This window comes from Dermochelys coriacea, chromosome 9, assembly GCF_009764565.3.
Source record: "Dermochelys coriacea isolate rDerCor1 chromosome 9, rDerCor1.pri.v4, whole genome shotgun sequence".
NCBI lineage: Eukaryota > Metazoa > Chordata > Testudines > Dermochelyidae > Dermochelys > Dermochelys coriacea.
Genome location: NC_050076.1, coordinates 88363222 through 88380988, shown reverse-complemented (window position 1 = coordinate 88380988; position 17767 = coordinate 88363222).

Below are 17767 nucleotides of genomic sequence, written 5' to 3'. Positions count from 1 at the left end.
TGGGGGAAGGGCTGACGACTGCCTGAGCATTGTGATGCTGAGAGGGACAGTGCTGTTGAAGCCAGTGCCGTTGAAGCCAGTGCCGAAGAGGAGGAAAACAGATGCTCTCTGTGAGCTCTTCTTTCCTTGAGATCTTTTAGATGCGGAAGAGGAGGAAGGTTTCTGTGCTAGCTTACAGCAGTGGTGCAGTATTGTGGGTACCATGGAATAGGTAGCATGTACTACCTCTGCTGGACATCGCTAGTGAAAATGTTCCCAGCTCCTGTGTTGGGGCAGATGGACACCATATGCAATATCTCTAAGTGCATATGTCATAAGCAAGTCAGCAGAATGAAAAACTTTAGATCTCTCCTTCTCAAACACATTGAAATGTAAATGCTAAAGGAATTTGAATTCACTATGGCACAAGTCAGCTAAGCCATCTGTGTCTTTCTAATTCTCTCCCATATTACACAAATAAATAATTAAAATAAAAAACAAATGCTGATTTCATTGGATAGGACAGCTAATCTATATTTGATATATATCAGCTCTTAGTTGGACAACCAAATATCAGGAAAAATAGTGTCTAACTTAATGCCAAGAAAAATAAATGTAAAATGTTAAATAAATGTTAAAATGGTTCTTTAGAATGGGCCATAAGTTACTTTTGTTGTCCATCCCTGTTATTGATGGGTGTTACTTAACTTTGGCTTGTTTATGTCAATGAATCAGGGTTTTATTGTTGTAACTTTGAAGAAGGGAGCAGTGTTGTTCCCAAATCTTTGGGAACAGACAGCGATAAGGCACAAATGGGTTTGAAGGGAAAACAAGAAAATGGGCTTCTTTGGATACATTTATGAGACACCTCCTTAGTGGAACTTATTTCCTTGAAAGGAAATTTGGCTTGAAGTGGGCTATAACCTCATTAGTTGGGCATGGGTTTGGGGCCTCCAGGGCATCTACAGTTGGTTTATATTGTGATTAAAGGACTATTTAGGAGGTGCCAGGTTCATTGATTTTGCATGGATTCAATTAAGTTACAGCCAGAGGCCATTAAACCCAGACACTCATCTGTGAGTTTTCTTGGCTCCATCAAAAGCGACATTGGCAACTAGTGTTTCAGTGACTGGTCAACATTCAGAGTTTGAAAATTTGAGCAACAAAGCACTGACCTTGTCCCTTAAGACTGCCACAGATTGATAGATGAAAAGGAAGTATTAAATCACCTTTTCTATTCCCCCAATTGATGTGGATTGCTCCCTATTCATAAGACGAAGGCTTCAAAATTTCCCTAATTTCCATGACCCAATAGAACACACTGTTACAAAACATTCATCCTAATATTTAGCTGAAATTTAACTTTGCTCAATTTAATCTGGGTAAGGCTAGTTAACAATAGAGCATGTTAAAAAATGTACTTAAACTCTTGTGTTGAAAAATGCCATTTCATCATAACTGATTCTGCCTGATTTGGAAGAGGGACTTTTGAACTTCGATCTCCAACATTCTAGGGACTTTAGCCACCAGCTATAGAGTCAGTCTCTCTCTCTGGCTCTCTCTCTCTCTTTGGCCAAATGATTATTTATTTACACAAAGAGAACAGCTTCAACAGGAGAGACTGAAGGAGAAAGGGAGAGTGAGACTGACTCTCTAGCCTGGGGATTAGGATTTGGGGGTTATGATCTAGGATGTGGGATAACCAGATTATTATTAATATTATCATAGCAGTGAGGAGCCCTAGTCATAGCCCAGGGCCCCATTATGCTAGGTGGTGTACGAAAAAGACAGCCTTTGTCCCAAGGGATTTACAATCCAAGTCCCTGCTCAGTATCTGTAATAGGTGGCCAGATCTAGTAGTCAGAGCCAGAGTCCACAGGCATGAGACAAGAGTTGACTAGGTCAGGATACCAGGAAATCAGAAGGAGACAAACTGGAGATCAAAATCATGAGTCAGATGCCAGGAAATCAAGCTGGGGGAGCAGGAAGCACACAGTCCAGAGCAAGGGGGAGACCAATTGTTCAGATAACTTCCTATTCCTGCTGCTGGTTTAAGTAGGTCCAGCAGGCCAATCAGCTGCTCTGGGACTCCACCAATTAAATCTCAGGGGCAGAGTCTCACACCGGGGCTGAGTTTTGTGGATCCCAGGTAAGCAGTTGTCAGCAGGCTGCCAGGTGAAGGGTGGCTGCTCCCACGAACCCTGCAGACTTGGGTTCTGAGATCCATGGGTCATGACAATATCAGGCAGAAAAGTACTTGAACATGGGGCTCCCATATCCCAAGGGAGTGAATGCCCTAAACACAAGTTCTTGTCAATTTTGTTCTCTTTTTTGTTTTTCATTAAAAAAATTGGAATGGTCTAGTTTTCACAAAAATGAATTGTTATTTTCCAGCCAGTCCTGTTAACAACTTAGTTTATAACAACGTGGACTGCCTCAGATAATTCATCTCCCTACTTCCCCAGCTAGATTTGAGGAAAGGACTCTGGTAGCCATCTAATACTCATCATTTATTTTTACTACTTTTATATATTGTATAAAATAACTTGGGTGGTATCTACATCATCTAGGTGGGCAGACTTGATATTTTAATGTGCTCCCATCTGTTGCTGGTGCTGAATTTTTATTTTATATTATCACCATGCGCTCTTATAACTATTTCCAAAACATAAATATACTGTAGTATCGTTGATGATCAATTGTGAAGAATTAAGTCTTAAAGACCTCTAATTACAAAAATTCCTAATGGATGGAAGGTCACAAATGAAGAATATAATAAAAAGCAACTGAATTATTAACTACATGGTTTTCCTGTAATAAGGATCAGCTCTTTAACCAACACACTTAATATAATCTGCCAAACACTGGGTTAATCATCAAAGTTATTATTCATTTCACACCATCCTAAGCTACAGAAATAATTTAATTTAACTGTGGAAATATCACCTCTAAAGAACATCGTCATTAAATTTTAAAAAAAGAAACAAAATTAAGAATTTAAATGCATATGGCAAAAGGAGATACATTCAGAGAGATGACAATAGAGCTTTGTATCAGAAATATATTAAAGTTTTGTTTTGTTTTTATGTTACTATTTTTGTAAAAAATACAATGTAGGATGTAAGCTATAAAGAATTAATGGGAATATAATGGACCTGGAATGAGAAACAGAAGTGGTAACAACATTTTAAGTAGTATCAGGTCTCCAGGAAATATTTCTTAAATGTTTATAAGCTTACTGAAAGTGATCAGAACAATACAATACAATGTGGTATATTTTTGTTCTAAAGTGATTATGATAGCTTAGTACAATTGTAACAAATGTACTTTCCAAACCTTATAACTTAAAACTTTCCAATTTGTCAACCTCATTTTTCTCACAGCAACAACATTATTTTCATTTGTTTCCATTGTTCTGTTACTGTTTTCTCTTATCACAGTTTAGGTGAAATTCTAGGTAATAAAGATGGCACCTAGGGCCTCTGCACTGGTGTGAATTTCACCCTCAGATAATTAAATAGTTTAATAAAGTTAGAATCTCCGTGCTATGGAAGCTGAAGTGTTAAATTATAGGAGCAGGACAAGGGATTTTACACACTGCTATGAACTTTTACATTTATCATCTGCAATGGAAAATATCTGTTTTCCAAGAGCTCAAAATAATTTTATATCCCAGGTCCATGTAGGTAGCACTCTGGAGTATGACCTTGCATCGGGGTCGGCAACCTTTCAGAAATGATGTGCCGAGTCTTCATTTATTCACTCTAATTTAAGGTTTTGTGTGCCAGTAATAAATTTTAATGTTTTTAGAAGGTCTCTTTATGTAAGTCTATAATATATAACTAAACTATTGTTGTATGTAAAGTATATAAGGTTTTTAAAATGTTTAAGAAGCTTCATTTAAAATTAAATTAAAAAGCAGATCTTATCAGTTTAGTGTGATCCTTGCCCTTGCTTTTCCTTCTGAATCTTCCAATGTCTGCACATTTTTGGATACTGTAAGCTGCACACAGGCTTCTAAGCTGCACACAGGTTTCTGAGTGATCAGTTGTTAACCTGTTCCAAGAGGGACAGATTTAATGTGTGAAAATACTACACACAGGTATGTGGATCCAAATGCTGAAAGCATTGCAAAAACAATTTTCTTCAAACAGTTAAATTTCACTGCCAGGGACTGGCAGCTGCATTTCGACATCTTCAACACCCATCCACTGAAATACAGACAAATCCAAGTCGCTTTGGTTGAACTTTTCAGGTTTAATTAGAAAAGAAAGCATTGGGACAAATCGCTGGAAATCTTGAAATCTGTCAGAAAATTCTGATTCCAGTTCTTGCATGTACATTCTAATCTCAACATCAAACACAGTGCGCTGTTCCACGTGGTGTGATAGTGATGTAAGGAGCAAATCAGGACTTAAAAATATCGCAGCAAAGTGACGCTAGAACAATTTTAAGGTGGGGGTGCTGAACTGTGCCCCCTCTTGTCCTTGTCTGAACCCCTCACTGCCCCAGGCTGGGGCCAGTGGGCCAGAGCGGGGGCAGCTGCAGAGCCCTGGGACGGAGCTGGCAGCAGGGCCTCCCCGGACTGGTGGCCGGGACCCAGGGCGGGCAGCGGGCTGAGCGGGGCTGGTGGATGGAACCCCGGCTGGCAGGGGGCCATCAGCCAGTACTTCAGGCCAGCAACAGAGCCCCCAGGACCAGTGGCCAGGACCAGGCAGTGTGAGTGCCATTGAAAATCAGCTCACATGCCGCCTTTGGCACGCGTACCATAGGTTGCCTACCCCGTCTTACACCCTTCATCCATTTTTTAAAACTGATCTGCTTAATATAAGTAGCATACTTGAAAAGTAAAAATATAATGTAAGCAATTTTTTACAGAATTGTTAAATGGACATTTTTATCTCTTGTATAAAATATGTCTACTTCAGGGCTTGATGCTATATCCATTGAACTCAGTGGAATTTCTGTCATTGATTTCAGTGGAAACAGGAAGTACTGAAGTAAAGGGTTGATCCAAAGCTCACTGAAGTAAATGGAAATAGATTCCCAATTGACTTCAATAGGCTTTGGAACAGATGCTAGATGTTGTCTTGTAATTATGGAATTGTTAGCATTGCTAAGGCTGTTACAATAAAACATCAAAGTACTGACTCAAGCATTCAGTAAGCAAAATTAGCTCAAAAGCTCAAGCAGGTAATCATCTTCACCTGGTGATGTCCAAATAAAATGGCTTCTAACAGCTCCAAAATATTTCAACCTTTGTTAAACATGTAATTAGAGTTGCCAACTTTCTACTTGCACAAAACGAACACCCTTTCCCAGCCCCCCCCAAAGCCCCCCCCCGCTTACTCCATTCCCCCTCACCATCCACGTTGCTTGCTCTCCCAACCCTCACTCACTCATTTTCACCAGGTTGGCTCGGGGTTGGGGTGCAGGCTCCAGCAGGGGCTGCAGGTTCTGGGGTGGGGCCATAAATGAGGAGTTCAGGGTGTGGGAGGAGACTCCGGACTGTGGCAGTAGGTTGGGATTCAGGAGGGGGTGAGGGTTTTGGCTGGGGATGTGGGCTCTGGGGTGGGGGCCAGGATGGTGTTCTGGGCTGGGACAGAGGGGTTCAGAAAGCCAGAGGGGGGATCAGGGCAGGGGCAGATGGTTGGGGTATAGGGGGGTGTGAGGCTCCAACTGGGGATGCAGACTCTGGGGGGGCTTGGGGTGTAGGAGGGTGCTCCAGGCTGGGACCGAGGGGTTCAGAGGGTGGGAGGGGGATCAGGGCTGCAGCAGAGGGGTGGATGCAGGGGGATGTGAGGCTTCTGGTTGGGGTGCAGACTCTGGGGTGGAGCTGGGAATGTGTGGTTTGGTGTGCAGGAGGTGCTCCAGGCTGAGATCAAGGGGTTTGGAGGGCAGAAGGGGATCAGGGCTGGGGCAGGAGGTTGGTGGGGCGTGAAGGGTGAGGGGTGAAGGCTCCAAGCAGTGCTTACCTCAGACAGCTCCCAGAAGCAGCATCGTGTCCCTTCTCCGGCTCCTACATGGAGGCACAGCCAGGCAGCTCTGCCTGCTGCCCTGTTTACAAATACCACCCCTACAGCTCTCATTAGTCACAGTTCCTGGCCAATGGGAGCTGCAGAACCAGTGCTTGGGGCGGGGGCAGCGCAGAGAGTCCTTTGGCTGCCCCTTCACCTAGGAGCCAGAGCGGGGACATACCGCTGCTTCCAGGAGCCGCGCAAAGCCAAGGCAGGCAGGGAGTCTGCTTTAACTGTAGTGTTCTGCCGACCAGACTTTTAACAGCCCAGTCAGCGAAGCTGATCGGAGGTGCCAGGGTCCCATTTCAACTGGGCATTCCAGTCAAAAACCGGACACCTGGCAACCCTACATGTAATTAAAGATATGTAATATAGATCTGATCTATCATTATGTTTCATTAGATCATTCATTATGTTTCATTAGATCTATCATTATGCTTCCCCAACTTGGGATGCTGCTTGTTCAGGGAAAGCCCCTGGCGGGCTGGGCCAGTTTGTTTACCTACTGCATCTGCAGGTTTGGCCGATTGCGGCTCTCATTGGCCGCGGTTCGCTGCTGCAGGCCAATGGTGACCGGTATGTCCCTCAGCCCGCGCCGTTTCCCACAGCCCCCATTGGCCGAGAACAGCGAACTGGCTCGGCCCGCCAGGGGTTTTCCCTGAACAAGCGGCGCCCGTAGTTTGGGAACCACTGATCATTCCCCTCTATTCGGCATTGGTGAGGCCACATCTGAAGTACTGTGTCCAGTTTCGGACCCCACACTACAAGAAGGATGTGGAAAAATTGGAAAAAGTCCAGCGGAGGGCAACAACAATGATTAGAGGGCTGGAGCACATGACTTATGAGGAGAGGCTGAGGGACCTGGGATTATTTAGTCTGCAGAAGAGAATAATGAGGGGGAATTTGATAGCTGCTTTGAACTACCTGAAAGGGGGTTCCAAAGAGGATTGATCTAGACTGTTCTCAGTGGTAGCAGATGACAGAACAAGGAGTAATTGTCTCAAGTTGCGGTGGAGGAGGTTTAGCTTGGATATTAGGAAATCTTTTTCACTAGGAGGGTGGTGAAGCACTGGAATGGGTTACCTAGGGAGGTGGTGGAATCTCCTTCCTTAGAGGTTTTTAAGGTTAGGCTTGACAAAGCCCTGGCTGGGATGATTTAGTTGGGGATTGTTCCTGCTTTTAGCAGGGGGTTGGACTAGATGATCTCCTGAGGTCCCTTGCAACCATGATATACTAGGATTCTATGCACTAAAAAAATCACCCCAAATTTTTGGTTGTAGGGATTTTCTATATCACTAAAACTGGTAACATTTGTAGACCCAGAGTGAACGTTGCTATAGATATGCATGGCATGTTATAGACAAAAAAATATGGATTTTGCTCCAAGAAGTTTATAACCTATGACCCTGTTATTCAATTAAGATATGCTGGTGCAGACTCCTGCAAAGACTCATTTAAGTGAGAATACATACAAGTGCAGGAGTCCACTTTAGCAAATCCCAGTGCAAGATCAGTACTTGGGAAAAAATAGAGAAGGTTTACTTATGTTTTCTCCACAGTACTCCCAGCAGTACTATTTTATTACGCTAGACCACTTATAGTTAAATACAGTTCATATGATGTAAGCAGAGTCAGGATGAGCTCCACCCTGAGATCTGGTGGTGAATTGTGGCAAGTTGTGGAAAAGAACTTAGGGGCTGATCTCATTTGCACAGGCACACCCACCCCATCTAGCATGAGTCCATAGCTACCCAAATGGTCACTTTGGCTGATGTGGGATCCCCAGTTTCTCTGTTATTGGGGCAGGAAGAATACATTGTTTTTATCCTGATTATGTGAATCAAGGCCAGTGGAACTGTACTTGGCCTTTTGTTACGATGGAGGGACTCGCCATCATCTAAGTAGCACTTGCTAGGCAAGGGACATGGGTTCAAAACTCTGTGTATTTAGAGAGGCTAGGGACATATGTAAAAAGAAAAGGAGTACTTGTGGCACCTTAGAGACTAACAAATTTATTAGAGCATAAGCTTTTGTGAGCTACAGCTCACTTCATTGGATGCATCCGATGAAGTGAGCTGTAGCTCACGAAAGCTTATGCTCTAATAAATTTGTTAGTCTCTAAGGTGCCACAAGTACTCCTTTTCTTTTTGCGAATTCAGACTAACACGGCTGCTACTCTGAAACCTGTCATAGGGACATATGTGTTGGCTAAGATCAAGTGTAAGTAGGCTTTTGGCTTATCTAAGGCTGTGATCAAGTGTCTTGATGTTTTTGGTCTTTTGGCCTTGAAATGAAAACCTTGTCTGTGTCTCTTAGACCTTGAAATGAAAAAATTATCTAAATTATACCTGGTGGTATGGCCCCTGCTGAGGGTCCTACATGCTAGTTGCACCTCCTCCTCTCTCCACCTTAGAATATCAGACCTAATTTTGATTCCATTAGGAATTTAGTTACAGGCTGCTGACCTGAATTCACTTTGGGCCAATGGTGCACCAGCACTGAGGCTCCCCTACTACAAGCTGAAATCACAAAAGAGCTAAAATTATTAAGAGCTGAAATCACTGAGTGTTGTGTTAAGTAGTTGTGGGGGGGCTGAAGATATATTGCAGAGCAGTTTGTGGGACGTTTGGCAGAGCAGAGCGATTTGTGGGATGGCTGGTAGAGTGGAGTGTAGCGGAGCCCCCCAGAGAGGTGGGGCAATCGGCTTCAGACCACATAAGGTGCCCCTTAGCGCCCCATCTCCACCCAGGTTGGGAGGTAATACTCTGCAGATAAACTTTCACTGACCAGGGACTGACCAGAGATTTTTGGGTTGTTGGACTTTTGGGACTTTGGGTGACTTTTGGGTTGCTGGACTCAAGAATCAAAGGGAAAGGACATGGTCCAATTTGGTTGGGGTGGGATTTTGCTCATGGGTTGTGTTATTAATCCTGTTGGTGTTGTTTCCCCCAACATAATGCCACATTGTTTCTCTCTGTTATTAAAAGGCTTTTGCTACACTCAGACTCTGTGCTTGCGAGAGGGGAAGTATTGCCTCTTAGAGGCACCCAGTGGGGGTGGTATACATTTGTCCCAGGTCACTGGGTGGGGGCTCGAGCTGGTTTTGTATGGTGTTATTGGAATGGAACCCCTAGATACTGAACCCGGCCCTTGTTGCTGCCAACTCTGATGGGCAGAAGAGTTATATTACACTCTTCTGTTCTAATTTTCTAAACAGAACCATCTTGGTTTAACTATGCTGTATTTCCAAAAACATTTTAAACAACTGAATTGCATTTATATTGAAGAAGCTTTTCTATAATAGAAAATATAGTAGAACCTATATATGTGTATGTGGAATGGTAGCTGGCAAAAATTAATAGTATAGGTAGTTTTACAGAATCACTACCATATGTCTTCAATTAGCACCTCTTAAGGCTATCAAGCTCAGTTAGTCTTATATATCCATCAAATCAAAAAGGTGTATGTGAGTTTAAGAGTGGAAGGCTGGATAAACTGTAAGCTAAAACTGTTGTCCTGGAGGTACATCAGTGCTGGAACATATCATTTTTAACATTATTTAGTGTAATTATCTATTCCAAGTCATCTCATCTGAAGATAACCAATATCCATGGGGATTAATTACCTAAATCCATAAAATTCCAGAAATGTAAATGATAGGACACATTTGTTGTACATAACAGTGCTGGTATCCTGTGAACAGTGTATTTTCAGTATAATAGCTAATGGTAGACAACTGCATATAAAAAATCTCATGTAAGCTGTGGGCAACTTGCATATTGACCAAACATGTTTTCATCTGTTTCATCTGTTTCACCAAACAGATAAAGGAAACAAGACCATTGCATTTATCAGTGAATTTGCTTAACAACAACATGCAAGGAGTACCAAGAAACTAAAAGTCTAAAGACATGGTCCTGTAAATCCTTAAATGTGCACAAATTTAATCATGAGTAGTCTCACTAGGGTTGCCAGTTTTGGTTGGACATATTCCTGGAGGTTTCATCATAACATAACATAGAGACTCCAAGACAATCTTGGAAGGCTGGAAACCCTAAATCTCATTGACTTCAAGAGGAATATCCACATGCTATGTATTTGCAAATAGACCATGGTTCAGTAAGATTGTGAAGCACATGACTAAAGAGAGGCACATACTGAAGCACCTTGCTGAACAGGGAAGAACCTTAGTGTCCTAAATTAGATGCAAGTGTGCATAATTGCAGAAAAGGATTCTATGAAAACTACATACCTTACATGTACTGTAGAAACTAAATAACATTAGGAAAATCAGTTTGAGAGACTCTGATATTTTTGCATAGCATAGTTTGCCCATGCTAGTGAACCAATTGCAAGACAAACTGATAAGACAATCAGTTGCGGATGCAGCCAAACCACCAGAGCAATCCTTCCAGCCCACAATCCCTGCATTGACTTTGTTCTGCTTCCAGCAGTCCCCCCTACCCTGTCCCGGTTATTTCAACATTTTAAAGAAGTGGACAGTAAAAACCTTAATTAGCTGAAAATAAACAATTTGTATTAATTACAACATAAGCTGTGAAAAATACCTGAAAATATGTTTTGGTTTTATTTTGTTGTGTTGATTTTTCATTTTTATATTTATTTTTGTGACTGTAGTATTGATCTTGTTGATCATTTTGAATTTAGGGGGTAAAATTATATTCATTCGTATAACTCACAGTGGTAAACCTTTCAAATAACCCTCATTCACCAAAACAATACCCTGATCCTGAAATGGGCTCTGTGTAGGTGGATCCCTCCATCTGCACTAAGCCCTGCTGAAGTGAATAGGGCTTTGTGCAAGTGTATGAGTCTACCTGTAGATAGAAATGTGCTGGATCATGGCCTAACTGTATATTCCCCCTCATTGTTAATTTCTGCTTAAATTACAGAAATTTAATTTAATTAAGGTCACTGGGCAAATTACTAAGGGCTTGATCGTAGGGTCATTGAAGTCAATGTCAAAGCTCTCATTCACTTTAATAGTGCAGGATCAGGGCCGAAATGGGATCCCTCTATTTGAAAATTACTTAATAATCCTGCTTGACAACAGCAAGATTTATCATCTCTTTTACAATGAAGAGGTCGATTCCATTCAGAATAATGATTTAAGAGAAAGAATCAGTAGCTTTCAATATGTAAAGTTGTCAAAACTTCAACAGTATATCTTAATACCAGCAGATTGAATTTTGGCACAGAAGAGCAACAAGCAGATGCATAAAAAACAAATAAACCAGACAATCTGAACGTTACTGTAGGCTTCTCAAAAGAGTTAGAGGGGCCCACTGGAAATACATTTTAATAGGCTAGATTTCATGGGGAGAATTTAATTCAAATTAAATGATGACCCTACAGTTACTTTCTCTGTGCAATGCTTGGCACAGTTAAGTGTCTGTAGAAGTGACTGTAAAGGTGTCACTGTGGGTTCCATCTGTCATTGCTCAATGATTTCTAGATCACCTTTGTTCAGTTTACAAGTAAAGTGGTGGTGTTCTTTTTATTCTAAAAATGCCAGACCTGCAATCTCAGCTGGGGATCTGAAAGTTCATATGGGTTCTTTCTAGCTTGTCTATAAATTCCAGGATTCTGCCTTTCACCTCTGTTGAACGCAAGGCAGAATTTGGCCCTGAAATTTGAAACTTTTATTAGTGTGGATTCCACAATAGAAGTCAGATCAATCTCCTCTTGTTCTGTTGTCTCTGGAGTGCTGCTTTAGGATTAAAAACAAATAAGGACTACTTTTTTGTCACAAAAATGAACAGCTATGACACTGAAAACACAAAAAGGGAGCAAATATGTTCAGTAAGGTGTAATTTTTACACTCAATTTTCAGAGAAAAACCACACTCAAGAACTTCTCCCTACCATGTTCTGAGAAGTGTAATTCTATTGGAAGAGTAGAACATTTACTATTGTCAGGTTCCTAATTAAAGAACTGATGCAACCAGTAATTTGCAGTGATTTAGTTGGTGATATAGAAGATTAAAGATGTCTAAAACTGGTGTAGTTACTGTAGATGACATATGATTGAATATTACTGTAGAACCACAGACTCCAATAAGGTTATAACAATACCTCTTTATGATTTTCTAATGCACTCTAAATGTGGGTCTGCTTTGCTTTTATTTTCTCCATATTTTCCCTTTATGCTCTGAGCATAAGGAAGAAACATTTTATATTCAAGTAAAAATGAAGATCTCTTGAAACCAAATCCCTCTCTTGCACTAATTTAATTTTAGTGTGTCATCTATGGTACAAAGCATGTAGTAGCATATTACGTTCAGGAAACTTTCATTAGTATCCCCTTTTTTCCGCTTTAAAATAGTTTAATAAAGAGCTTTGGACTAGATATTTTGTAGTAATTTTCTGTGCCTAAGAAATAGGTTAAATAGCCTAGAAATGGAAAAATTTCTCTGAAAAAGTCTAGGGCTAAATAATATTGGCAAGGAAAAATAGGGTCAGTAGAGATAGACTTAAACATGACATAAATCTATTGCCATTGTTGAAAATATCTCTTTGGCCTCTGGATGCCTCCATATTTGAAATTATTAATATCAAGTTGTGTGTGTAATACACACAACAGTTTTATTGTGAATAGAGCTGGGCAAAAAAAATTGGCTAAAACTTTTTTAATTGAAAAATGCAGATCTGGGTTGTCCCAAACATTTAACAAATTTGTGTAGAATTTGTCAAATTGTTTCAATTAAAAAAAAAGAAGCACAATAGACTAAATATTTTGTTTGTTTCTAAAAAAAGTTTCTATTTATAATAACTTTTCATTCAAGTTTCACTAAAAACTGTTATAACAAGCTCAGAAACAAGCCATTTAGTTTAACCAAAACCAATTTATATTCTTTTCAGTTTTTCAAATTTTTGAAAAAAAATTGTTTTAAGTCAGCCCAAAGCAATTTTTTTCAATTTTTTTGAAAAGCAAAGGGAAAAAAATCATTTATTTGTCAGCTGTAATTGTGGGACATTCTGATTAAAATTTTTTATTAGTCTAGCTGTTAACTCAAGAACATAAAGCAAACAAGTAGGTGAACAAAAGTGTCCCAATGTATTCATAATTGTCAGGCTATTGTGAGGAGCTATCATTTTCTGTGAAGGAGCTAATAATTAGTGCTAAAGAAGAACATCAGTTAGGATTGAGGTGAGGGTTCAATTGTGGCTTTAAACTCATTCCGACATTATGGGTGGTGTGGAAGCACATTGCCAGAGGGAGTTATGAAAGGAGTTCTGCATCAGCACCTTCTACTTCATCCCTTTGGGGGATACATGAGAGCACTGCTAGAACATCATAACATTTCATGGCCCTACCTCCTTCTCACCCCCTTTAGGATAACTTGCATAGTAAGGAAGGAGCAGTCCGTAGGCTTGAATGTGTGCAGTTGGGCTCCCTTGCTGAAGAGGTGCACAAAGATAGTGCACTTCCTTGTGCCCTTCCCCATCATTCTATGCAACAAAAGGTTCAAGTCTGGACTAAAGAGAATCAAATGTATCTTCTCCTGACCTAAAATATATGTACCAGAAGCTAATCCAATATGTCCCCACAGTCCATAGCTCCATTCATTGTAAAGTAGATCATTCAGAGATGCTCGCTGATTATAGAGAGAGTCATGGGGTTCAAACCTTCCAGACAATCAATGGGTAGTAGATGCACAAAACTGCTGCACCCAGAACCCCAAATGAAGTTAAGAAAAGTATATGGCATTTAACTATATATGGCATGCACAATCAGGCCAGTGGTATTAATTTCCAGATTCAGTAATAAAAGCTCATATTCAACATACCTTTAACATACCCACTTGAAAAGGGTTTTGGCCAATAACATCAATAGCAGAATATTTTTCTCTCTTGAACATTTATTTAAATAAATTTTCAGCTCTCAGAGATCAATTGCTGAACTTTTTATTCAAGAAAAAATACTAAAGGTAGTTTTTGCCTATGTATGAAATTCAGGATGGGACCCAGAGCAATTCTGAAGTCCTTTATCAACAAAATCCTGAAAAATGTGCTACAAAAGTTCAAGAAAGAATAGTTAGTGAATAAATTTCTTTAAATATATGTCCATTTTAAAACTTTGCACGATTTGTTTTGAAATCAAAATTTCTGTAAGGTACTTTAATATGCCTCTCAATCCTCTAAATAAGAAGTGAGAAAGTGTGAAAAATATCCATCTATCAGCCACTGTTCTTCAGAATATAGATCACTGGAGGTGACTGATTTACAGCATTATTATTATCAAATAAAAAAGGCACTTTTAAATAGTGCTGAAAAGAATATTTATGAACATTTTTACTAAACATTTTATCACAAGTTTTCAAGGAATTCTTTTATTATAAAGAATTTATCACAACAAGTTATTTATTACATGTTTAAGTTCATGCCCTGCTTAGTAAAGAATAATTTATATTTTTATGACTTTTACTTGGGATAGTATTTTTTATTTCCATGCATTTTTGCTCTACTATTCATTTTTATCCATGAAGAATTGTGATTTAAAGATTTTACAGCAGCCCTGTAAGTTTATGTGTGGTGAATCATAACATAGCCAAGGCAACTGTTTCCTGTTATAAGGTCAATAGTAAAATGGAAATGTTTACCAGATACACTAAAACTCTCAGGTTGAACTTGGAAGCACAATGTCATGAATTGTCACGAGTTGTATTTATTTCATTTGTCTTTAAAATGCAGAGAGTTCGGGACACATTTTGTTTTGGATAATCAATATTAATAGAACTGCCATGTCACACCAAGAGAACACATTCCACGCATCTGAGTGTTTCACAATGTACTGTGTAATATTGTGTGTGTGTGTGTGTGTGCGCGTGCATGCATGTGTATTGCTCACGCATCTTGTCTGGGTTTACAAAAACAATAGGCAATACCATGGCTGTAAAAACATTTTGTCCATGAAAAAAGCTGCTGATATTCAATAATAATGAAATATCAGGAAAATGGCAAAATTTCACTCTGGCAGAAGTTCAGCAAAATGCCTAATTTCCTGTTGTGGCATTTCAGTATGTTTGAAGGAAACTGACAAACATTTAACCCTACATTGAATTTTGGAAAAAAAAAAAAAACTTTTGAACATGCATAACAGTATATTGCTGTGTGCATTATATGCAAGATAGAGAGGATTAATGAAAGTTGGTAATTGTGTACACTCTAGCTATATAGCCAAATGACTGAATATATCACTTACATAATTTTACTGCATGTAGCTCATTTATCTGTAAGGCACAAGAGCAGTTAAACATAGTTGTGTATAAAAAGAATTGTCTTGGATGTTTATATCTGGCAATTCCTTGTACATTTCAGATGAATAACTGAGATACAGTACAAGCAGTGTTGTTGCGTCTGTGTCGGTGCCAGGATAGTAGAAAGACAATGTAGCGGAGGTAATATCTTTTACTGGACCAACTTCTGTTGGTGAGAGAGAAAAGTATTCAAGCTCTGTATAAACTTTTCTCTCTCATCAACATAAGTTGGTCCAATAAAACATATTACCCTACCTACTATGTCTATCTGAGTTTTTGTATATCTGTTTATTTTGATTGCTTAAATGCTTTGGCTTTAAACACATTGACACTTTGGGTATTGGGAGGAAAATTTTCTCAGCATAATTATAAAAAGAGTATCACATGTTTAGAATGCAACAGTGCCTAGGGCAAGACAGAGTACACAATGGGAATGAAGCTGAGGTAGAAGCACTTGTTCAGCTTCTTCATTACATTCCCAGGAGCATGTACTACATACACATTGTAGATGTAGGGCACTCTAAATCTCCAACATGCCACTACACTACACAAAAGGAAAAGTTAGCTTGCCAAAAGACATTTCCCAGGCCTGACTGTTCCTACTGAAGTCGCTGGGAGCAGGATCTGACCCTTAGTCTTTTTAGCGTTGAGACTGCTTGATCTTATAAAAAAGATTCATTCAGAAAGCTTGGAGTATAATAGAGTAAAGTTGTGGTGAAAGATGAATATTAGTAGATGGAAATACTTTCAAAATCTCATGAGGGAAAAAGACATCTTATCCAACAGGATGTGCATGTGTAATGGGTAGTGGTAGGCTGTCTCATTTATGCATAACTCTGTTACACTTCCCTTCTATGACATGTCATTCCATATTCTTTATGAAAATATGCTTACTATATGAATATGACATAACTTTGATATACTTTATGCAAGATGGCTCATGTGAGATATCATTGGAAAGGTTATGATTTACTGAATGCAATTATCCAATTTGTATGCCTTTATCCTCTCTGTATCTGAAGTTAGAAATATGGACTATAACAATTACAACTGGGTGTGTATTGGGAAGACACCCACTAGAGGACAGGCCATCACATTTGATGAGCCATCAGGAAGGAACAGCAAAACATGAAAATACTAACCTCTCTCTCTCCTGGGAGGCATCTGGGGATGTATCTGTGACACTACTAGGTCAGGTGGTCTTTGTGACCTGATACTAAACGTTTCCTGCAACTTCTTGTTTCCACTGAAGGGAAGGGGGATGTCAAATTTGGGAAACAGAGGATTCCTGCCTTATGTAAATCCTATTTAAGGGTGGGGATGAAGGCAAAGGGGACTCTTCCTGTCCGTGACCTGTCTTCCCAAGAAGAAAGACTGCAAAAGCCACTAGAAGGGAGGGCAGGGGAAGAGTCCAGACTGAGACGGGGTCCAATCTGAAAAGGAATATAACTGGAACACTGAACCACAGGAACTTTGCAACCTGCCTGCAACAATATCTAGGATGAGAAATACTATTTGTAACCAATTTCTTTAGTGAAACTAGCTTAGTTTGTGTGTTTGATTTCATTTGCTTAGCGATCAGCTTTGTTCTGTTTGCTAACCCTTTTGCCACTTAAAATCTGCCTCTTTTAGTTAAGAAAATTTCTTTTGTTTATAGTATAATCCAATTTCTGTAATTTCTAACTTGGGTGTGGGAGGAACAAGGAGTGTGCACACCTCTTTCCACATTGAGGGTGGGGGCAAATTTCATAATATATCTTTGGGTCTGCACTCCAAGGGAGGTGGCTATCTGAGTGCTGGAACAAGGTGAGTCTTCCCAGGGCTGATCTACAGCTGGGTGTGGCCCTGCCTGTGCGCATGTGTGTTATAGGAGGCTTTAATAGCCTGGCTCAGCAAGACAGGTTAAAGGGGGCCCATGCTGGCAGAACAGGTAGACTCAATGGTATCTCAGCACATCAGGTGGCTTCCCAAGGGGTACACTCTAGTTGCCAACTTTCATGCACCCCAACTTTCACAATAAGCCCCAAAATCAAGCTAATCCCATTTCAAAACAAGGTAAAAACAAGCCAATCCCTCAGAACCCCAACACTCTATGTGACTAGATTCTCCCAGCTTGCAGTCTGGGACTGTGGTGGGCCCACTGTGCACTCTGACTCTCTCCCTCACCTTGCTCCTTCTTGCTGCTTGCCCCTCCTTGTCCCCCATTCCCCCTGCTTGCCAGGAGCTGATAAAAAAAGAAGAACAAGCTGCAACAAGCTACAAGTCAATAACTAGCCAACAAGCAACCCACAAGCCATTAAGACAAAAACAATTTCTGCATTTTTTTCGTGGGTTTGGCATGTCTGGGTCCAACCCGTCACACCTTCTTCCTGCACCTCAGCTCAACTCTTGGCTGAAGCACACACCGAAGAGCTGTCTTTTCAGGACTTTTCAGAAAGCATTTACAGCGAGTGAAATGTCAGGGTTATTGTATGTAAACCCTTGACAAGTA